This window comes from Peromyscus eremicus, chromosome 9 (genome assembly GCF_949786415.1).
Source record: "Peromyscus eremicus chromosome 9, PerEre_H2_v1, whole genome shotgun sequence".
Lineage (NCBI taxonomy): Eukaryota > Metazoa > Chordata > Mammalia > Rodentia > Cricetidae > Peromyscus > Peromyscus eremicus.
Window position 1 is genome coordinate 50,996,026 of NC_081425.1, and position 25,234 is coordinate 51,021,259.

Here is a 25,234-nt window from a genome sequence, read left to right on the forward strand (position 1 = left end):
GAGAAACATAACCAGGAATGTTTTGAGACTCTGATGGGAGCAAGAAATTGTCATCTGCCTGAAGAATCTCCTGATAGTATTTTCCCCACACACACAAACATCATCACTGGCACAAGCTGGCTCTGGAGTCACCTTACAGGCCAGACATTATAATATCCTTGGCATCCTGTCACCTGAGCCTTCACCACATTGTGGCTCCTCCTGGCTGTACTCACGGCCTTCTGCATACCTTTCATACTGCCCAGCACGTGGCAGGCGCTGGGTAAGCATTGCCAAAGACCATGGAATAGAAGAGCATGCTTCATGAATCCTGTCAATACCAGAAATGTCCCTCTTGGATCCTGACCCCTCCCCCAGGCTGAGCTCCACCTGGACCTTTATAAGTCTACACTGGTTGGCCAAAGATCCCCAGGTACCAAGATGTCTCATGGTCATACAAGTGGGTTCATATGCTCTTGTAAGCACTCTATAGCTTATGGGTAATTTCTGACCATATTGTCTTCTGCTTTTGCTGTCCTGATGCCTCCCTTTACCACAGCTCTATGCTCAATGCCTGTGGATAAACACTTCTGGCACACATGAGCGCGTGCGTGCGCCTGTGTGTGTGTTTGTGTTTGTTTTTATTTTTTAAAGTATGTGATCTTGGGGATTGGAAAGAAAGAATGGCTTGTCTGAAAAGACAATGTTACTAGGGCTTGATACGAGGACAGCAACATGGCAGCCAGCTTTTAGAGAAGACCAGAATGCTTTACAAGGCTCTGTGGGGACAGAGATGTTCTTGGGAGTCACAAAGGTCCTTTGCATGATCTGTAAAAGCTGCCTGGGGCTCAGTTCTGGGATGAATGACACTAGGTGTCTATAAAAGTGCTTCCGTTCATATCCAGTGCCCCAGGCAGCACTTGCTCAGAGTGGGTGAGCCTCAAAAGAAGATGTGGGCTTTGAAGGGGGCCATGTTTCTGTGAACTGAACACCAGAGATATCCCACCAATGTTGTGCAATTTTTAGGACTCTGTTAGGGTAAGTACCCCTATTTGGGCTCACTAAAGTTTTTATTGTACTGGCAGGCTGGGGGCTTAGAATAAATGAGATTTACGAAAGGCAAGTAAACTCTTTTAGCTCATGTTATAGGTTGAAATCTACACCAGTTAAATTTGTTCCCCACAGCCCATACCTGGCTCACACTGTATGTTAAATCATATCAGCAATAACTCTGTTGGGTCTGACCTCAAGAAGGTTGGCCTCCCAAGGATCCCTTACAACATCAGCCTGCCTGGTCCCAGGCAGTCCAAGGAAGATTTGCCTTCACAATTCAGGAACCAGCTCTCGGTGTGTGTGTGTGTGTGTGTGTGTGTGTGTGTGTGTGTGTGTGTGTGTGTGTTAGTGTTTCTTGGGTTAATCCTTTCCTAAGATGTGGCTTTACCTTGTCAGACTCAAAGTTTGGTCATGAATACCAGCCAAAAGCTAAGGCCCTAGGCTCTGGGCTGGCATTGAATGTTCAAACATAGTTTTTTGTTTTGTTTTGTTTTGTTTTGTTTTGTGTCAGCCACTGTCCCTGCCTCAAGATTGCAAACTTTAGCCTCGGAAGAGCCTCTTTTGTCCCTGTACTTGTCATCTGCAAGGATTGAATTTGATATGTGATTATAAAGTAATGAGACTAGCTTTTAAACAAACCACAGACCCTATGAATCCAGATGAGTGCTGGCCTTCAAAGATGTCACCATGCTCTGCTGGATACATGCTTACTCCAAAGAAGCTACCCTCCCAAAGCCCTTAGGGATGAAATTGTCCTATGAAAATCACCTCGGGGACAATTAGCTAATTACAAGAAGAAAATAAGATCATTCCCACTCTACAGTGGCTCCTGTCACTCTCTATGTGGTTCATTGTCAGTGTGTCAGCTTCACCTGGAGGCTTGTCTTTCTTCAGAGAATGTGTCTTGTGCATCTTTGCATACCCCAGGCAATTCATACAGTCCTGGCATACAGAAAGCTTAATGCTTGGCCATGCCTCCCACCCCCAGGAAAAACAGGTTTCTCATTGGCTTGTTATTATTCTCTTCTCATTGCTATATAAATTCCAAGCAACACTCAGTGGTTTATACCCTCCCCTTTTTGCTTCCTAAATCACAACAAAAATTCCTCAGGAAGGAGCTAGAATATACCATGCATGGAGAGACAGAGGACCTGTGTCTGTAAAACTAAGCTGGATTGTGTGGTGGTAACCAACAAACCCAGAGTCTCCATGTTGTAAAACTGTACAGATTCATTGCTACCTCTTTACATAGGGGCAAAATGTAGAAAGCGGGGCACCCGGATGCTTCACATCACTATCACATGGCTCACTAGCCAGCCAAAGGATGCTACAACACTCTCCATCAACGTACAGGTTTGCACACAAGAAGAAACAACAAACTAGAAGCATTTACACTTGCAATTATATTTCATCTGGAACTAATGCAAGCTCTTCCTCTACGACACACTGGCTGTCACTACTCTGGCCTATGACCCCATTCTAAAAGGGGACAAGGAAATAACTGTGATATTTCCATTTACTTGGAAAAAGGGAGGGATAAGTTAAAATAGGAGTCAACACCAAAATTTCCTAAAGCAGAGTCTGGAAGGCAGCAGGATCAGATCAAAGAGGATATTAAGCCTGTGAGATTGTTTCATGAGTGGCCCCCGATGGATCCTGTCTCCCTCTACCCCGAATCCATTTCCTTGCTACATAAACTTTGAGTTCACACATGTCACTTTCTTTTTTGGTCAAGGGAACGTCAGCAAATGTGATCCAAGCTGGATTTAGACGTGCTTGCACACTGGGGTTCTTGGAATGTCACCACCACCACACAGAAAGCCCAGACTTCCTGGTAAAGAGGCCACATGGACGAGAAGCGAGGCACCTCGGCTAGGATCCCTAGCCAGCTGGAAGGAGTGAGGCCATCTTGATCAGCCAGCTTGCAGATGAACTGACAGACTGACCGCCAGTGTGTGACTGAACCCAGCCAACATGGTGTGGAACAGAGATAAGCCATCCAAGCTAAGCTGGCCCAAATGACTGACGCACAGAAGAGGGAGGAAATAAACGGTTCTTGTCTGAAACCACAAAAATTTGGAGTGATTTGTTGCCAGAAGTAGATAGCTGCTAAAGCAATTCAGATCTGAAAGAGGAGTTAACATTGTAACAAAACTACAAAACGTGTGGCATTGGCTTTGGGATATGGCAGAGGATGCGAGCTGGGAAACTAGCGAATGGGCTGGTAGGGAGGCTGGGGAAGGTGGTGTATAATCTCTTAGTGCATCTCTTCGTGCATGCGAGAAAAAGGGCAGCCCCATGTTATGGAGTGGTGAAATAATTGAAAATAAATGCTGCCCACAGAAGCCTGAAAGAGAGACGGCACTTAATGAGCTTGTCGATTAAGTTGAGAGACTCTTCCAACCTGGTGTTGAAAGCACCCATTGGATGCCTCCAGCTGTGTGTGATAAGAAACTGCCAGAACTGAGCAGGAAGCTGTTCAGCTTTCAATCAGATTTTAGAAGAAATACAGAGGGCCCCAGATGTGCTGGTTTCGAGAAATTCAACTGTTCCTCACATCTAGTTTTTCTTGTCAGTGTTTCTCAAATAAGAAAGAGTCTCGACATAAAGATCAAACAAGAAGGGTATGTTTGTGAAAGCCCACTGTCACACTTCTAAGCAGCAGGGACTAGATCCTTTCAGAGAGTTACAGAGATGTCTTAAAATCTTCAGGGGACTGGTCCCTGGGAGATCAGTCTACCTGTGTCAGTGAGGTTTCCATTACTGCAACAAGTAACTGTGATAACCAACTTAAAAAGAAGAAAGGTTTCTTTTGGGCTCAGATTCAGAGTCCACAGGCAGTAAAGCTGTGACAAGGCATCCCGTTGTGGCAGAGGAAGCTTATTAGCTCATGATTAGGAATAAAAATGGGGAAAGAATGGCAGAACCCCATTCTCTCAACTTCAAAGGCCACCCCAGGTGCTAAAAGAGGTCCGACAGACCCGACCTCCAAAGGGCTCCATCATCTCCCAATAGTGCACATCTGGGCACTAAGTCTTTGGGGGGATCTTTCAGATCATATTAACAGCAGCTCCCAAAGAAGCTGGTCTGTCTCAAAAGAAGCAAGCAGTCTGTGAGGATTTGGGGACACAGAGTGAATTCCTCTGAGATTCAAAGACAGCCCATAAGTTTCTAGAGAGTTTTGTCTGTAATACCTATACAATATTGTACTAAAAGCAAAGACACAATTAAAAGTGAATAGAGTCCTCTAGATCACCACTTTCTATAAGCAAGAATCAGGCTAATAAGGCTACTTAGCTACAGACATGAGCAATTTCCTATGGGAAAGAAAATACATCTCAGAAAGTCAAACCAAAAGCTTAAATGAAGGGTCTAAGATCCATGAGAAACAGACAATGGACTAAGTAACCCCTTCATGTAGAAAAACCAGGCCCAAATCAAGGACGTTTTCTGACCCACATGGCCGTACAAATTCGTGAATTCTGTCCTCTCCATTTTAAATGGAAGTGTCTATCAGCTATATGAAATGCCTTTTTCACCACTATGCTTTAAGGTGGTGGGAAGAAACACACTTGCCTTTTAAGTACAAAGCCTGTGGGTCAGGAGGAGCAGTGGCTAAGAAGCCACATCGAGAGGCCTTGCCTACATCTCAACTTGAGGTAGACACATAGACTTCAAGTTTGATGCTATAGTCGTAAAAACTGTTGAGGGTCTCGGGAAGGATGAAGGAGTGATTTACTCCCTCCCTAAGGCTAACAGGTAGACTTGGTATACTGCTTCTAAACATAGCTTCTTACTTCCTTCCATATTGAACACTCTTAGAAGGCATAACTTTATGACTCCTCCCACTAAAAGATGAAGCCCATCCCAGCCCTTACATCTTAGATGACTTCATGACTTGCTTTGACCAATCAAATGGGGCAGGAGACACATTGTATGACTTCTGAGCAGGGGCTACCAAAACCCTAAGAGCTATCTTATAAAGTGGCTGATTATCTTACTATAAGAAAGAAGAACCTGTGTGATAGGAAACTAGACACCCAGCCAAAGTCTTAGCTGAGAATGTTTGAATGCAAATGTTGACATGTGCATGGAGCCATCTTGGGTCATGTGCATGAGATAAATAGCTACATCACAGCTACAAAAATGACCCCCAGCAAAAAGAACCACCCAGCTAAGCCCAGCCCATTTTTTAGAATTAAGATCAAATAAAGATTTTTGTTTAAGCCATGCATTCTTGACATGATTTATTATGTATGCATAATAACTTAAATATTAAGAAATGGACAAATGGGCCAGTATCTCCTCTATAAAAGACAACCATGCAGAAATAATTAAATCGTGTCTTATTTGACTTCCTCCCTGGTCTGTGTTGTGGGTGCTGCTATTATCGTTATCTGAAAGCCAGGATACCTCTTCTTTTTTAAGGTTCGAAGTCTCTGGATGAAGACACATGTGAGGGAGTTTATCTGTTTCTGCATAGACTGCAAGCCATTGTGAAAAAAAAACTTCTGTTAGACTGTTAGGTAACATAAACATAAATTAGAAGTGTAAACCACTAGGACTTGAAGACACTGTAAACAGTAGTTTCCCTCTGTTCCGGTTGGCAAACCCAGGATGGTCATGAGAGCACCAGGCATGTCCCAGCCTTCAGGCCTTTGAGAATTTTATTTTTTATGCATGGATTACTCAAGGTATCATTCACAGTCTTGAAATCTCTACACTATATTGTATTGTCTACAAGGCGTTCACTGTCTACCCTACCCTGACCCATGCACAGTTTTGTCCTCTCCCTGCTTAGCTTCATACCTTATCGTTTACCACTGCTGACATGACAGGTCATTTGTTTTATTGCTTTATCTGTTACTTGTCTCTCCCTCACCACACACACACACCAACATATAAGCTCCATGAAGATAGGGATCTTCTTTGTTTAAGGTTCTGGAGCCTTTTTCATGCCAAGTAATTATTGTAAGCAGTCACTCTATCACTTAGCAACAGCCCCAGAGACAAGGATTTTCATCTGTCTTGTCTAGTAGTACATCCCCGATCCCTTGAGCAGTTTCTGCTGATGGCAGTTGTCCAGTAAATGTAGCCAGGAGGAATAAAAGAATAAACAGAACTGGGTTTCCCCAGCATAGTACCAAGATTGTCTCAGACATCATTGAATTGTTTATGCGCTACATTTCTCTAGCATTCTGCATGTCTGCTTTTTATGCCTCTAGTTAAGGCAACCTCCATTTACTCTTTTCTTCTGAAGAAAGCTACGGGTCATCTTTGGTTCCTAGAAAAAGATGGGACATTTTGGTTTCATTTTCTTCAGGCTCCTTAGCTCCAGACCAGAAGCACAAGCCACCCGCTCTTCCAGGCTACCCTATTGCTCTTTCCAGTAGACTTTCCACAGACTCTCATCTAGCCTTGGCCCTTGGCTCAGCTCTTGTTGACCATGTGCCCCTGGATACACATAAAAAGATGCATACGAAAAAGGTAATAAATAGGTAGGGGCAGAGCTTCCCCATAGTCTACAATTTATGAAGGCGGAGAAATAAGGAACGCTGGCTACTCTTATCCATTAAAGAAGAACACTTCAGAGAAGAGATGTGGCCTCTTGGACAGACCATATCACAAATGCTCATTTCTATCTCAATGCTTTCCCTTGATATAATATGGTACATACACACACACACACACACACACACACACACACACACACACACACACACACTGAAATGTCACCTGTACTTGAAGTTGAGCTTTCTGGTCCTATTGGTGAATTCACCACCAAATGTACTCTTTCTACATAACTACAGGATCTGCCTGACTTTATAACCTGGCAGGTCTGACAGAGCCCAGTTCATGATTCAGAGCTTCCAGATGCATTGTCATTTGCTGCCCATGGCCAAGTATTCTGTCTCTTCCAGGACCCAATAATATGCCCAGAGCTGTTCTTCAAAAGGCACATGTGTCCTACTGCAGGTGGCACAGAGCCTCAGGAATCCCTGGGGCAAGTCTCCCACTGAAGCTTGTATAAGTAAAAATCATCCCACCCTTTCCCCTCCTCCCAATAGTTATCCCTTAACCCCCTTCATTTTATTTTTAATCTTCAGACTCTATTCATAATATTAGATATATGCTATTACAATATAATTTCAGGTTCACTTTGCAGAATTTCCACAAAGCACCACAAACTGAGTGGCTTCATCCACATAAAAGTACTCATTTCTCACTGTCCTGGAATCTGGAAATCTGTGATCCAGGTGTGGGCAGAGTTGGTCCTTGCTGAGAGCTGCCTGGGAAGATCTGCCCCCAGACATCTCTTCTCAGTTCTGACAGTCTGGCAGCAGCCTTTGCATTCTCTGCCTTCTAACTCGTCACTGCAGTCTCTCCCTCCATTTTTGCGTCTGTATCCAAAGCTCCACTTTCCATAAGGATACATGTGACACTGGGGTCATGCTCTCATCTCAGCTGGTTACATCTGCAGTAATATTACTTCCAAATAAGATCACATTTTAAAGCAATAGGGGTGAGAATATCATCACAGGAGTTTGAGAAAACAAACATCTTGGTTTGGGGCATCTTAGAGATCCTTGCATTTCTAAATCCTTTTCCTAGGACGGGTACAGCTGCTGTCTATGTTCACAGTCTCCCACTGCTCTGTGAAGTGGAGGTGCTGGGTTGGCATGATTAGCAGGAGGCCCAAGAGCATCTCCACTGAACTTTGAGTTCATTTAAGGACCACCCTGAGAACAGGCCTTGCTCTAGCCAGACCATCTCCATCCCAGGACAGCAGGGTACCATTAGAGCAGCCACCACTTTGGCTATTAGCACTATTCCCTATAGAGACCCTTGTTGTAACTTGACAATCAATATTTCAATATATTCAATATATTCTCTGGTTGTAAACAGACTGTTTCCATGTTCTAAAAGCTCATCTATTGAAATCTCATGTGTGGTTAAGAGTTGGGGCCTTTGGAAGGTGGTTAAGGCCTGAAATGGACACCTGTCATAGGATTAGTGCCCATAAAAGAAGAAACATGAGAAGACTCTTTCTCCTTTCTTCCATTCTCTGTCTTTTCTCAACCATAGAAAGATTATTAGCAAAATGCCATTCATTAATCCCTTCAAACAAGGGAGTTGGTCCTCACCAGATACCACATCATTTTGCTAATCTCACAGATACAAGAAGATCACTAACCCAAATCAACATGGCCAAATAAATTAAAGCAAGCATTTTTATTCATTTTCATGGGCTGTCTCTCCCTAAAAGCAGGGTTCAAGAGATCAGCATCAGACATAGGGAAGATAAGAAGTTTTTTTTTTCTTTAGCTCAGGAGAAGGGGGTTTCCAAATAGGGGATTTTGGATAAATAGGCAGGGTTACAGAAGCAGAACGTAAGCATAACAAGTTAGTTATAACAACCTTTTCAAACAAAGACATGGTCTCAAGGTGGTCATAATAAAGTGGTCGTAACAAGGTGATCATAATAACCTTTTGAAACAAAGGCATGGTTCCCATTTCCTGGAAGAAGCAGTACAGAACCATTTGTAGTTAAGGTTACATGTGGAGCACAGCCCAATCCTTGAGAAACAGATTTAACCATAAATGGGAACGAACCTAGTTTGTTTTTATAAGATGGCTTTCAAGCCTAAGATAAAGGCAGGCTGGTTTATCAGTCTGGTGCTTTGACTTTGGGTTTCTAGCATGTAGAACAGTGAGAAATGTCTGTTGTCTAAGCCAGCCACCTGTGTGTGACAGTTAATATTGATTAGTGACTTGATAGGTTCTAAAAATCACCTAGGAGATAAATCCCTGGGCTTGTTTCTAGAAACGCATGGGAGTCTCTAGATTGGGTCAAGTGAAGTAGGAAGTCCACCCTAAAAGTGGGCAGCACCATTTCACAATTCACCCTATTCCTAGAGTGAATATAGGAGAAAGGAGCTAAGCAAACAGTACTCATCACTGTCAGTTGTGGTTGACATATTGTGCACCCCAATAAACTTACCTGGAGGTCAGAGAACAGAAGAGCCACTACATTAAACATAGAGGTTAGGCAGTGGTAGCACACGCCTTTAATCCTAGCACCCCGGAGGCAGAGATCCATCTGGATCTCTTTGAGTTCAAGGCCACACTGGAAACAGCCAGTCATGGTGACACACAGCACTTGAGATCTCATGCCTTGCTTGGGAAAGACACATGCCTTTAATCCCAGGAAGTGATGGCAGGAAGCAGAAAGGTATATAAGGCATGAGGTCCAGGAACTAGAAGCTTTTTAAGCATTTAGGATTTTAGCAGCAGTTCAGCTGAGATCCATTCAGATGAGAACTCAGAGGCTTCCAGTTTGAGGAATCAGGATCAGCTGGGAAGTTGGAGAGATGAGGTTAGCTGTGGCTTGTTCTGCTTCTCTGATCTTTCAGCGTTCACCCTAATACCTGGCTCCAAGTTTTTAAGATTCGTGTTACAGTCAGTTTCCTGACTACAGATGCCATGTGGACCAGCTCTTTCTTACCATAATGGACTCTACCCTTGAATCTGGAGCCAAAACAACCCTTCCTGCCTTAAGTGGTTTTGGACATGTATTTTTTCCAGCAATTGGGAAAGTAACTAATATGCCATGGTAATTTGTTATGGGGCAGTTGACTAAATAAGATACACCACCTCCAAATTCATGCCTAGACAAGATCTAAGACAGGTTTACACTGTGTCCTCCCTCACATGCTTTTAAAACTGCACAGGTAACTTTCACAACAATCATAATAGAACTATGGAAGAGCCAATGTGTCTTGTGGACACCGTATCCTTCCCTCATTCCCATCTGGCAATGTGTGTTTGAGGGAGTTTTCTGTCCCTAAACATCATGAGAAGCAAGCAGCATGACCTAAGTAGACCACTGAGCTAGGGGTCAAGAAACCTGAGATCTGATTCAGACTCTGTCATTCAGTACTTGGGAGGCCCTGGGCCATTCACCTCACCTCTCTGATCCCATCTATACAGCAAACAGATTGACTGAAGTTCCCTTCAAGATTAAGTGGCCTGTTGCTCAAACCTGGCTGACCATTAACTTGTCTGAACAGAAGTGAGCATATGGGAGTCGTCAGGGAAGCTTTCAAACTTCCCTTTTCTTCTGAAAGCAATTATGAGAGATCAGTCGGAAACTCCTTTGGTCCATGTTTAAAATTCAGGATCTTGAGGAGATTTTTAAATACGCTGTCAGTAAAGCATTAGTACATCGCTAGCCAGCTCACAATGTGGTATATTTTATGAGTCCTATAGTTTGGATCTGAAATGTTCCCCAAAAGCTTAAGTGTTTATGACTTGGTCCTCAAATGATAGAGTTATTGGGAGGTTGTGGAAATGGCAGGAGGTGAGGGCTAGTTAGGAATGTGTTCTCCAATGGTGTATCTTATCCCCAGGCCTGTCCTCACCCATTTCCTCTGCTTCCTACCGCCATGAGCTGAGCCACTGTCCTCCCTATATCCTTCCACCATGACATTCTTTCCTTGTCACATAGGTCCACAAGGGATGAAACCAGCAAACCATGGACGGAAACCTCTGAAACCGTGGGACAGAACAAGGTTTTCCTCCTCTGAAACTGTGGGACAGAACAAGGCTCTCCTCCTTACAGTCCTTTGTCTGGGTCACTTTGTCACAGCAACAGAAGGCTAAACCAAAGGTCTTCCACAACTCTAGACTGTCTGGGCTCTGCTGCATGGCTCTCACTGGGTCTCACATCCATCCAGGTTGATAGCAGCTGCGGTCACAGAAGGTAAAGGCTCAGCTGGGTGAGATGTCCAAAATGCCCACTCATAGGAATTGGCGATTGAACCTTGCTTTGATTACTCTTTCACTCTTGTGATGAAATATCTGACAAAGGCAGCTTAATAAAGGAAGGAAGGGGGTTTTTGGCTCATGGCTCAAGGGTAGAACCCACCCTGGTAAGGAAGGCATGGTGGCAGCAGTGTGAAGCAGCTGGTCACGTGGCACCAGCAGTTGAGAAGAAGAGAGCAATGAATGCTGGGGCTCAGTTCCCCTTCCTCCCCTCCCTGTGCAGTCCAGGAACCCAGGCCATGGCAGGATACTGTCACTTTAAGAGCTGGGCTTCCCATTCCAGTTAACTCGGTCTGTAGCTTCTTTATAGACATGCCCAGAAGTTTGTTTGCTGAGTGGTTCTAATTCCTGTCAAGATGACGACCAATATTAACCTCACACAGCAGAGCCCTCTGAGCTGGGCTCTGAAGCTCCATTTGGTTTCCATGTACTTTGGGCTCTTCTAACATGGAGGAAGGTCCCATAAGAAAGTCTTCCAAAGAAGAGTGCTCCAGAAAACAGGAGCAGATACCATGGGCTCCACAAAAAGTCTAAGAATACCCCCTGAGCTACATGCGGAAGATTAGCTGTGTCTTCAAGGACAGTCCAGATCAAGGACTTACAAGCCTGAGGACCCACAACTGAGCCTCAGAACTCACACAGTCAGTCACGATGGACACTTGTAATCCCCATGCTGGGAGGTAGACAGAGGTTGCCTGGGGCTCACTGCCAAGCCAGTCTCACCTCCTTGGTGAGCTCCAAGCATCAGTAGAAGAGTGTATCTGAAAAAGAAGGTAGAAGACGTCTGAGGATCTGTACCCAGTGTTGACCTCTGGCTTCTACATACATGCACACTCACACACTCAAACACACATGCCTCTACAAATGAAACATAAATAAACACACGCACACTTGTCTTGGCAGTCACTCGGGCATTTTCAAAATGGCAGTGATGTTGACACCCACCTGAAAAGGAAACTAAACCAATGAGTGCTGGGAAACTCATAAAGATCCCGGACTTCCTGTAACCCTGATCTGACCAGAAGGAAGAAGGCGGACTGCAGTGCCTTCATGCTATTGGAAGACTCCCCTGCTCCTACTCTGGGAAACACTTTCACAAAACAAGCATTCTAAACCCCACCTGGGACATACTTGTACTAACAAAGGTTTTTGCTTTGTGTCTGAAATTCACATGCAGCTGGGAACTGTGTGTTTTTAATCAGCCAGAGTAGCAAGCGCATAGGATAAGGGGCACTGAGCTCCCCAGGAAGCCTGTTACAGAGGGTAGAGGGTGAGCAGTGAGAATGGGAGAATCACTTCGAAGAATTCAGTCTCTTGTTTTCCCTCCTCAGAGGCAGCCATGAAGGAAAACTGTGTAGTTAGGAGCATTTCTGGAAGAGGGTTGCTCTGCACTTGAGTCTGAATGTCTAACACTAAGTAATGGAAGAAAATGAGGTAGAAAAAAATTCTACTGATACCACACTTTCCTCATCCATTCTTTTGTTGTTGGACACCTAGGTCGGTTCTATAATTTAGCTACTGTGAGCTTTTCAAGCATAATGAAAAACAAAATTATGTCATTTGCAGGAAAATACATGCAACTGGAGATCATCATGCACGAGGACACTTCAGTCTGTCTCGGGAAGACAAATATCATCTGTCGTCTCTCGTTTGTGAGTCCCAGATTTTACAGAGATATATAAAATAAGGTGTGTATATAATGACAGGAAACTAGAAGCAAACTTCTAGGGGACAAAGGAGACAAGACAGGGGAGGTTCAAGAAAGGGGGGACAGGATAGAAGGGGAAATACTCCAACATACAATATATAGGAAAACTTTTAAAAAATCAATTAAAAAAGATTAAATAAATAAGTAGAATTGTGGGGACAAGAAAAGACAATGAAGCGTGGGGAGAGGGGGTTCGCACAGCACCTTCCTTCTTCTGTGACTTCTAGTAACACTGTTATTGCTCATCCTCCACCTGTAAAGTCATGTCCCCTGCTTCTTGTGGGATGCAGGATGCTGGCCTGAGACAGAGACAGAGATGCTCTTGCAACAGCTGAAACCAAGCTGGAAATAGGGAAGGGGTGATGAGAAGAACTCAAAACTCAGCGGGAGACTCATTAAACCAAGGGAGGCATTTTCTGCATTCTTTGAGCTAGTCTGGACTAGATCATGAAGTCCAAATGACAGCACGTATTTCTGTGGACACTTGTTAGTCAATGGGCCTTTAAAGATCTGTTTCTTTAAGTCAGTGAGGGGACACCCTGCTACAGTCCCATCACTTAGCAGGGTGGACCAGATCAAGGACCAGGAGCTCTAGATTTGAATCTCTATCCTGAACACACCTCAAGCAACTCAATCCTAAGAAACCATTTGAGATGGTTTCATTTCCTCCATATGCCAGGTTGAAAATTTGAGGCACAAAGAAATTTTAAAAAGTTGCTAAACACCACACAGCTAATTAGTATGGAAGCTAGCTGACCATATGAATTAGACATGTGCTTTGACCCCTCTGAACATCAAGTTTTTCCTTTTCAAAACAACTTTTAAACATCAGAATCTGTCTCTCTTTCCTTTTCATTCCCCTCAAAGTTAGACATCTACCTCCTCAGTTCCCCAACAAAGGTACAACATCCTGACCTATTCTGTGTACTACACACCCCATGCCTTAAGGGCCTCTGTCCTTGCCCAGTGCTAGATCAAGAACAGAACATGCAAAAGGAAATCATGTGTCCTGTGAGCACTCATAAGACAAGAACGAGTGAGCAGGAAGCTTGAGGCAATGAAACAAGCCCAGAATTGATGCATTTAAGCAGTTTAGTGTCCACAAGACCCTCTGCCTGAAAAAAACCATAATCTCTCTCTCCCTCTCTCTCTCTCCCTCTCTCTCTCCCTCTCCCTCTCCCTCTCCCTCTCTCCTCTATCTTCTCTCTCTCCCTCTGTATATGTGTGTGTAGCAATACTTCCAAAACTCCAAAAGCCTTCAATATCTCCATGTGGATCTAGGAACACCATACAGGGCTGGGTACTAAGCTCTGAGACATATTATAGAGCTTTTTAATATTTGTCTTCCTGAAAGGCCATAGACTACCTAATCCTGTTCCCAGGATGAGCTCCCAGGGCTTAGGAAGGCTCTGATTACATCCAAATGTCGGCAAAGTGGCCTGGTAAGGGCTCTACCATCCTGCAGCCATGGTGGGAACAGCCCCAGCCTTCATCCCATCTCCAACAGCATTTCGTAAGGAGGCCAGCCCCAGAAAACCCTCTCAATATCTAATCATTTTAACTTATATAATTATTTCCCTCAAAGTACAATTAGCAGATAAGCCTCTGGGATTTAAAATACATAGATAGCACTGCCTGATGGACAAAAAAAATAAAATAAACCTCTGTCACAAAAGGGAGAAGAGACTGAGAAACAGAAGCAGGTGCAAGTGAAAGGTTTAGGAAACAGTAGAGGCAGCAAGAGAAGGGAAAAATGAATGGAAAGGGCAGAAATGCAAGAGGAAGCAGTGAAACAGAGAAGAAATGAGGAGAGACCAAGAGAGGGATGTCTGAAGAAACATGACAAAGCCTATGTCAGCGAGTCTTCCATTTAGGTCAGACCTACATGGGAGCCTAAAAGCCCAATAAAAACCCACTCCAGGCAGAACTTTCAACTCAAGAATGGCTCTGGCCTCATGTCTTCCTCAGCTCTGTACCACTACCTCAATTTCTGTTACAGCAGAAAATGGACCTAATGCACTGTCAGAGCCCAAAGGAGACAAACATGAGGTCAGATTGAGAACCCTGGTCTTAGTGCTATGCCCAGTGTGTGAAGAAAGCAGATCTGACCCCCCGTGCTCTCCACAGAGACCACAAGGGACTGTGGCCAAAGACACATCACAGAACCTCATTTCTCCCTGTGAAGTCCCAAGAGAAAGAAGAACTGGAAGTCTGGTTGGTTTTCTGTGAGCTCTTCGCAACCCTAGTACTTGACTATAAGCTTTTCACTCATTGCAGTATAAAGGCTGGTCTTAGTCAATTTCTCATTGCTGCAATAAAATGCCCTGATAAAAGTAACTTAAGGAAGAAAGAGTTTGTTTTGGCTTGTAATTCTGGAAGAATATAGTCAATAGTGGTGGGGAAGGCCTAGCATTAAACAGGAGCAGAAGGTTAACTGGTCACATTGTGTCTATACACAATGGGAAGCAGAGAGAAATGATGCTCAGTTCCCTCCATTTATACAGTTCAAGATCCCAACTAGGAAATGGTGGCACCCAGAATGGGGCAGTCTTCCCACCTCAATGAAAGTAAGATAAACCCCCAACATGCTTACCCCAAGCCTGTCTCCTAGGTGATCCAGATGCTGTCAAGTTGATGATTAACAATATCACAATGCTTTTTTCAGTAAGGCCTTCAGGCTTCGAAAGGATTTAATGAGCCAATCCACAGTGGTTGAAAATGTTAGGGCCTAAAGCAAGGATCAGTAACTAAGAATTTTAGAAACTGTTCCTTCCTGCACTTTTCCCCCCACTGGGTAGCCCACTAATGTCAGAAACTGAGTAAAGAGATAAAAAAAAAATAAAAGGTATACCAGTTAGTCACCCCTCAACAACTGAGATCTAAGAAGTACTAACAGAGGAGCAGTGTGTACTGACTGTAACAGGACAGATACACTTTCAGCTCTGTGACAAAGCATTCAAGTAGAGCAGCTTAAAGGAGGTCAGGTTGGAGCTCACAGTTTCAGAGTTCAGTCTGTGGTCAACTGACCCAATGTCTTTGAACCAGAGCATCATGGTGAAGCATGTACAATGGTACAGAACTGTTTCCCTCAATGGCCTTTTACTCTAACTAGACCCCACCTTCTGGCAGACCATTCAGAATCCAATTTCTTCTATAATGCCACCAGCTGGTTACCAAGCTTTCAACACATGAACATTTTAGGGGCATACTTCATATCTAAACCAGAATACCTATTGATAGGAGCCTACTTTCAGGCTTCCTCTCTTCGTGTGATGAGGTATTATCTGCCTTTGATGCCCCATCAGGCTCAGCCTACATACTCACTAGCACAGAGCGGTAGATATGGACTTACAGGCCAAATCACTAAGGCAGAATGAGATTTTCATGGGATACCTGCTGTGCCAGGCACTGAGGACTATAACAGTTTGCACAGTAGCCAAACTTTTTCATATAAAAATATATTAGACTTTCTGATTAAAATGCTAAATTAGATATTTGTGAATCCCTTTATTGTGAGTATATACATGACAAATGTCAGTAGGAGACAGGAAAAGACAGGGGTCACTGAAGAGAGGCAATTTCAATGCTTATTTTCAAAAAAGTGTGAGTAAGTAAACAGAGTGGGAAAGCCACACCACTCAAAGGTCCTACAGAGGAGTCCCAGGTGTGAGTTGACTCACTTACAAAGCCCCAGAGTGCATCTGAAGTAGGTGCCAGGTGAGTCAGAAGCAGTAGATATGGAGCCCTGACAAAAGCCGAAGTTGAGTCAACATGCAGAACAACTGGAGAATAGGCCCTGTCCCACCCTGGAGGGTCACAATGCCACACTCAGGTGCTAGAGCAGAGGCGGGGACTCTAGCTATACTGGACTAGAAATACCAAAACGTAGGTGCATGGTCTCCCACAAAGCTGATGCATAGTTGAGTCTTAGGTTAAAAACAGAAACCAGTAACATTGTGTCTTGAGCAAGAGACACAGAGAAGAACAACTACCTTAGCTTCCACTTCCCACCAGCTCCAAAAATCAGAAGAGTTGGATATAAAAGGAGCAATAAGAAGAAGAAAAAGAGGTTTTTCTTCTGAAATAAATTGAATTCCCATGAATCCTCACCCACAATAGAAAAAAAAATGATTTACATTCTTCTTGGTGTTTGATCACTCATTGAAGCCAGGTAATAAATTCTCCTCCCCCAAATACACCTACTTACACACACACACACACACACACACACACACACAAAACTTCTGAACCTTTTAAAAACCTTGCTCTTTTTCTACTTTTTTAGTTCATGTATATTAATTATCCAAAATAAAGGGGTTCATGTGACATTTTTACACATGCTTATCACATATTTTGATTAGATTCCCTCTCTTACTAACCTCTCTGGCCCCCTCTTCTTCTGCCTGTTCTTCCTTCTCTCACTCTCAAATTTGGATGACAGCCTTGCAATGTGTAGAACAGAACTGAACATGAGAGAAATAAGCTGGAAGAAAACGTCCAGAGTAGAACAAACCTTCAACAACAAAAGACCCTTTCAAATCCTTTACGATGAGGAAACATGGTATACAGGGAAAGCAAAGTAGGATGCAATTATAGAAAAGGGTGGGACACTCTTAGAAAAGGACGGGAACTGAAATTAAGGCTTTAACAGCATCACTGAAAGACCAAATACAGCGATCTCCCCAAATGGAGACAAAGATGAAAAGGAGGAAGTGAATTTACAGGACAAGTCAAGAGGTCCAAGCACTATCTAGTCTCCACTGCAGGCGGGGAGAGGATGCAGAGCAGATAGTAGTCACCCAATACATGCTATAAAAGCATTTTCTATGAATTGAAATTGAAACATATGAGTTCCTTGATTGAAATGGCTCACATTGCACAACAAAAATAAATGAATAAAGACCTCCCATCCAGGCTTCTTGTGAAATCTTAAAACCACAGGGCTAAAGATAATCTCTTAAATGCTTCCAGAAAGGGGGGAAAAAGTCACATCAAAAGACATAAAATTAGAAAAACAATTGAATGCTCAATAACCACATGTGACATTAGAAGACAAGATTCTGGAAGGAATTTATTTTCCACTCGGAATTAAATTCCCAACTGAACTGTAATTCCAGTGTGAGGACAGAATAAAGCTATTTTTAAGCCTATAAGGCATATTTGGATTCCTGGGATGCTATTGGCTGTGTGGCAGAAGATAAGATGAAGAAAATTACAAAAACAGAAAAATTCGGGATGCAGGATTGCAGAGGGGAGAACACTTGGGTAAATCCTAGGAGCAGGAAGTGTAAAACAGGAGTCCTACATGGCATCTTTGTGGCGAGCCTATAAGAGCAATTGCTTCTGATGGGATCAGAAGGCTCTTGGCTCTGAGGAAGAGTGGCATAAAACGATCTGTTATAAAGTCTTGTATGAAGGAAGGCTATCTTGTTCTGGAGCCCCACGTGACCCTCAACAAACAAAATCCAGACATCAAGTACATAGTCATCTGAACAACAACAAACTTGTATTAGTCATGTTGTTTGGTACTGTGACAAGATCCCTGACAGCAACAACTTAGAGAAGAAAGCTATCTTATGGCTTGCAGTCTAAGAATCCAGTCCATCAAGGCAGAGAAGACACAGCAGCAAAAGCCTGAGACATCCAGCCACATTGTGTTCTCACAGGAAGCAGAGAAAGATGTTAAGGCTCTACTCACTTTCTTCTTTTTTTTATTCAGTCCAGAAACCCACCCATGGGATGGTAAACCCACATTCAGGGTGGATATTTTCCTATCGGTTAAACCTCTTTGAGATTTGCTCCTATGTGATTACAAATCTTACCAAGTTGATGATCAAGATGAAGCATCACAGAACTAAGTTTTTAAGATACAGTCCAGGATGAGACTCTCCTCCCTGAGAACTACCGTTCATGGTGCCAGAGGTACCATGCAAGCTTTCAAAGAAGGAAAGCAACCAACAGTCCTACTCAGCTATGAGATCTATGAACCACAACAACGCAGTAGTGGCACTCATACCTTGGTGGTAACAACAGCTTTCTAAATGAATTTAAGACTCGCTCAACAGGAGAGAAATCATGCCTGGTACTAGAAACCAAGTCAACCACCCAGGCCTAAAGAAGTCATAGATCTTGGACAAGAACCATAAGCACAGCTTTACTAAACCACTACAGTCCCTAACTATATTCTAAACATTTGTTCTCATACCCACAGATAAGTGTAGTTCTTACCTCACATCAAGGAAACTTCTCTTTGCAACAGACAAAACTCATTGTAGAAAATCACAAGTAACCAAACTGCAGAGCTGTGGAGTCCAGTCCTAACCCATACATCTACAATACAGATCCTGCACCTAATACTCAGGGATCATTGAGGAGGAGGAGACAGAAAGATTCAAAGAGCCAGAGAATCAGGGAGTTTGCTGTGAGATTGTGTCTCTTAGGAATGGCATAAGCTGCACCCATAAAGTCTCACCACATAACTCCCTAAACAGAAGCTAAACAAGGATGATGCCAGTAGGCATACTAATGTCTATAGGGGAATCAGGAGGTCTCTTCCCTACACAAAGAACTACAGGGAACTAAAGGAATGCTGAGAGTGGGAGAAATAGTCTTCCCCAGGGAAGAGCACACCAACTGGTTATCCAATACCAAATGGTCAGCTTTGAAAACATATACATATAAGTATCATATATACTGAGCAGGTTGTGTGTGTATATGTGTATATGTGTGGATAGATAGATAGATAGATAGATAGATAGATAGATAGATAGATAGATAGATAGATATTCACACACATAAATTTTAAAAGAGGCAATGAGAGCAAGGAAAGGTACATGGGAGGTTTGGGAGGGCGGGGAAAAGTAAAGAAAAATATGGGGTCAAGGAGTTTCAGAGTAACCCCCCCACACACACACACATACACACAGTGAGAACATGTATACGTCACAGCAAAAGTCCAAACACAACTCCCTTTAGAGCCCTGGGTAGCCAAGCATCTCATGGAGCTAGCATTTGCTGGAACATCCATACAGGACAAAGTAGAATTGTCCCAGCCCAGGAGCTTTTCACTGTTGTGACAGGTCCTAACACATAAGGACCTGTTAAATAGCCATGCAGAGCAGGTCACCTTTGTATGTCAGAATTGAGTCTATCTCAGAGAAAAGAAGCACTGATTGAGCCGCAAGTCTTCATGAAGAACAGGGGCTACATTGACACCAGATCTTCATAACTGAAAAGAGTTCAAAGTGCCCAGGACATGACATGACAGAGGCCGCCTCTCCAGGGAAGAACAATCATTGTGTATGGAGGTGACAAGAATGGATGGATGTAGAGACGAATCGAGAAAGACAGTGGAAAGTAAGCAGTGAGCAGGTTATGTGCCGATCTTGGGGCATGGGGGGGGTGGGGCTCTTGAGCTCATGTTCTCTATCATCACCTCCCATTCCAACCAATGATTCAGCACTCTCAGCTCTTCTCTGCCCCATCCTTCTCCTCACATCTTAAAATCTGTATCACTTGTGACTCAGCCTCTTCTCCTATTCTGAGCTTCTTGGGAAAAGAGAGAAAGGCCCTCACTCCGAGTCTCCTCATTCTTATTCATCTCCTAGCCATTCTTCCATGTAAATTTGGTGGAGTATTTCTACTCCCAGCCTGCCAGGAAGCTTGTTCTTGCCAAGGACCTCTTCCAACTGACAAATCAAACTTCTCAGCCCTTATCTAATGTTATTCTTTTGTGTGTTTGGAGTTCTTTACTGAGAATTCTCTTTTTCTAGCCCCACTCCTTGCTTCCCTGGTTCCCGCTCCCTCTCCCCATCCTTCCCCTTCTCTGTTTTGCTTTTCTTTTTGATACTTCCCTCACTCGTCCAGAGCACATTCACTGTGCACCTTCTCCAGGAAAGGTTGGACACCAGAGCACACAGTCTGGTGGAAGAAGGTACCCACGGAAATTAGAACATCCTACAAAGTGCTATAAATATGGCGCCGGAAGTTTAGGTGGTCCAGAGGAAGCAAAGAAGGAGTTGTAGTTCTCACTTAGGAAAGAATGCTGTTCTAAGTGGGATAACGGCAGCTGTGCAGATCTGGCAGAGGAGGTAGAGGTTGGGGAGTTCGGTGGCTTGTTCAGAATAGCAGGAAGAAAGTGTGAGGTATATTCTCATGACCTTGTCTTCTGCAGCCAGCTCCCCAAAGTCACTGTCATACACAGTTGTTCTGAGACCTTGCTCCCTGAGTGGCCTCATGCCCAATGCCATCCAGATGTGCCAAATAGAACATCAGTTTCTACCTGTCCTACCCCTCCCCAGAAGCATTCAAGTCCAACATTCAAATCATTTGTTTCCCAGCATCTCCAGGAAAATTCCATCAAATCTCGCTTCCCTCACCTAATGCACATTATTAGGTGACTCTCCTAACAAATCATCTCCCTTCACTATCTGTCACCACAGAAGGCCTCCTTCAACCTGGAACCCACCCCCCATGATCCACTGAGCTTGTTTCAATAAAACAATGGTATTTTAAGTCCCCTATCTGTAGTTTCTCAGCCACTGCAGAGTCGCTCAACCTCTTCCTCCAGGATTTTCAAGTAACATTGAAAAGTGCCCCAGGGAGATTATACTATATTGATACCTCGTGGATTTGAGCTTGCTCTGAAATGCCACCTCATGTAGGCACAGGTATCCGTCCCCCTGGCTAAGGGACTAAGAAATGCCAGTCCCTTCAACTGGCATACAAGACTCTCACAGTCTGGCCCATACCTGGCTCTCAATTCCATTTGTACACCCCTCTCCAGCCCACGCTCTATTCCAACAATACTTTTCTCTGTGTTCTCATACTCTAGAAAAGGACCCAATTTTTAAATCAGCTAATTATACTCTGGTTATTCTGGTTAATCTGAAATTATCTCCAACTGGAAGGCATTTCTAATGTTACAATCTGAACTCATAAAAAAATTCACTCTCTTATAGTCTGATTTTTATTAAAGTAACAGTTTTTGGGTTTTTTGTTTGTTTGTTTGTTTGTTTGTTTATGCCAGTACTGGGGATTGAAACTAAGGCCTCATGTGTGTGCTTGTCAAGCACTCTCCCACTCTAACCCCCAAACAATTTCAATTTCTTATTTTTTATAATTTTTACATGTTTGTTATTTAAAAAAAAAGCAAACCATACAAAAACTACAAAGTATTATTCAAAATATCCTATGCCGTATCTGAAATCTGTTTTAGCACCAACTCAGACTTTCCATCATTAATCCATCTCTGACTCAGGGCAGCACGTTCCTATAGGCTGTGGTTTGGTTCATGTGCTCATCATCTAAGAAAAGTGCAATAGGCATCTTGAGGGATAGAAAGGTCCTTTCAACCTCATCCCCCCGTAAGGATTCCACCTTTCCCCCATAAGCCTCCTCCTGTCACTGGCCTCAACTTTTGTCAAAAATCCTGAAGTCTTTCTATCCCCAGTTTTATCTTCCCTCATCACCCACCTACCTCACCTGCTCCCTAAATTCTGCTCTAGGGTAGAGACTTGGCAGGTGAGCCTCTGTCGGCCTTTCTAATTACAGGGGAATTGACAGGATGGGGTGGAGAGATGTATATTTTTAGCTGTGGCGAAGAGAAAAGAGATCAAAAGAGAAAATGTTATTTCCTCCTCTCCTCCTGCCCCTCAGCTCAGCAGGTTCCCTGGGTCTTGAGCTTGAAAAGTTTGGGAAAGAAAGAATGAATGAAAGCCAAGACAAAGCTTTGGGAGGAGTGGCGGGAAGGGAGAAAATGGTTAACACTGCTGTCAGAATATTTGTTTAGGAGAAGTTTGCAAAACAGTGAAATGTGTTTACTGCTCCGTGTTGGAGAGCTAACAAGAAATAGATACACAGACAGTGTGACGCTAACTGCCTTTGACACCAATGATAGCCCTTTGGTTAGAGCAAATTCACCCCATGCCGAAATGGATTATTGCATGCGTCTGTTGTCTTGAGGGCCACCCTTTTCAAATATTCTAATACTCGAGTTAGCTCATCTGTCCACTTATTGATTTATTTGAAGGCATTGGTGTGGAGGAGCACCAGGCAGGAAGGTCCCTTTGAAGATGCAGGACTGAGGGTGGGGGAGGATAAGGTTGGTTGCTGAGTCATAGATTCAGCTATCGGCCCTTGGAGCAGGTGCAGAATTGTCCCCAAGAGTCAACCTTGAGTGACAGTCCACTCTCATCTGCCTTTACCACTTATCTCGTGTTTTTTCTTTGTGTGTGTGTGTGTGTGTGTGTGTGTGTGTGTCTGTGTCTGTGTGTGTCTGTGTCTGTGTATGTGTCTGTGTGTGTCTAGGAAAATAGAACTGGTGGTATATTGTACAAGAAGATTTGCTCCAACAGTTGACACAGTGGTAACCAAATTGTCCAACAATAGCTAGAGATGCGGAGAGCCTGCTAACTGTAGTTCATGAAGCTGGATACCTCCTCTGTCCTAATCTGAATCTGAGATTGAGATTCAGGGTTGGGAGGCTGAAAAACCGGAGTCTGACATGAGTGAAGCATTGTAGAAAAAAAGAGAGGAAGAGGTGAGGGAGGAGGGGGAAGGGGAGGAAGGAGGAGGAGGAAATGGACAAGAAGTGAAGGCAAGCAGGCAGGCAACACTTTCTAACATGTCACGAACAGCTCTTTATACCTGGGCTGCCCACTCCAGGGGAGGGCCTTCTTCCTCCGTCGATCCCTCCTGGAAATGCTTTCACAGACCTATGCAGAGGTATATCTCCTAGTCAGCTCCATATCCCCTCAAGCTGACAATCAAAATTAACTACCTCAGTACCGACAACACACGCCAGCTTTCACAGGCTGTTTGCTGCCTGGGATAAACTGAGTTGGATAGATTTTGTGGTCAGTTCCCAGTCCTGTGGGGAAGAGGGCTGGGGTTTATGTGTGATATCCTCTGCAGGCATGGAATGGTTGAGAGATAGCTTGAGGCTGCACACAATGGAATCACATACTAAGTACCTTTCATTCACTCCAATGCAATCACTCGGGTTCTACAAAAATTAAGAGAGACAGAACAATTTAAAATTGAATCTATCCACTCTTATACTTCACAGTAACATCCTCCTGAGTGAGGGGTGGCAGGATCTCTATTCTTATACATTTTCTGCCACAAGTGCCTTACTACAATAAATGTAATTCTGGTAGTTTGAGGAAATAGGAAGCAATCAAGCCCAAACTGAATGTAACACCCCTAAAACCAGTATCTTCCAACTCTTTTTGAATGATTGAGGCCTCCAACATGGCATGATCCCAAGGAATTTTCTAGGCTAATTTTGCTTATGTGCATTCTATAAGGACTCTACCCTTTAGGGCCCATCATAGGGTTCGTATTACACATGAACCTATAGTTCTTACCATCCAGGTGAGAGGAACCAAGCCAAAGGGACTAGAAATTATATCTATAGAGGAGCTCTGTTGCCTCCTCTCTCTCCCTCACAAGTTAGCCAAGTATTAAACTTCCCTGCCAACACCATGGGAGAGAAAGGGTGGTACCATGAGGTATTCCCCAGGACTAAGAGCTGGGAAATGCTTCTGCTTTATTGTGCTCCTGAGTTCTTAAATGTGTGTTTCCAACATCCCCGGCCAACTTTGGCAAGTCAGTAACTTTTCTTATGCCCTCTAACAGGATATGTAGCCATGACAGGTTGCTTTCAAAGAACAAACTCAGTATGATAATGTAAAAAATGTACTTGTAAGGTTTTTTGTTTGTTTCATTTCGTTTTTGAGACAGAATCTCACTATGTAGCTCTGGATGTCCTAGAACTGGCTATGTATACAAGGCTGGCCTCAAACTCACAGAGATCCACCCACCTGTCTCTGCCTCCTCAGTGTTGGGATTAAAGATATGAGCCACCACACCCAGTTGAAGTTTTTTAAAAACACTCTAAAACATGTATTTTCTACTTTATTGATAAATGGAATTTCCCCCAGATAATGAAGCATAGCTTCCCTGAGTACTCTACACCCGATATTCAGTGAGCTTTATACTGTTCCTGGCGCGAACAAGACCAATGAAGCCTGGTCCTGTTGGGTTTTGACTGTGCTCACTCTGCTCTGTGAGGGTCGGTCTTTCTCCAGTGTCAGCTGTCTCCTCCTTCACGTATGTTGTTGGAAACGCAGCTGCTCTTGAGGGACCCACGAAGAACCTTCAGAGTTTTCCCTGTGCTCTCTCCTCTCCTCTTTTCTGCTCCTCTACCCTCCTGCCTCTCCTTTCTTTCCCTCTCCTCCCCTCCTCCCTCCCATCTCTCCCTCTCCTCTCCCCTCCCCTCTCCTCTCTTCTCCAGGATAAAGATCAAATCACGTGTTTGCCACTTTCGAAATCCATTGTCCTTTGTTGCCTGGTGTCTATTCTCAGAAACTGTAGCCTGTGGGGCCAGAAAGATGGCTCAGGGGACAAAGGTACCCACCACCAAGCCTGCTGACCTGTGCCCAGTGGGCTCATATGGCAGAAGGAGAGGCCTCTGACCTCCACATGCATGCCATGGTAAGCATGTACTCACACATACATGGATAAACAAATCAAACCAACTTGTTAAGCTGTGGCTTTATGTAGCTGTGCATGTGTGCAGTGTGTGTGTAGATATCCATAGGTTCACATATATGTGTGCACAGATGTGTATGTATGAGTATAGGCACTTTTATTTTCATTTTAAAC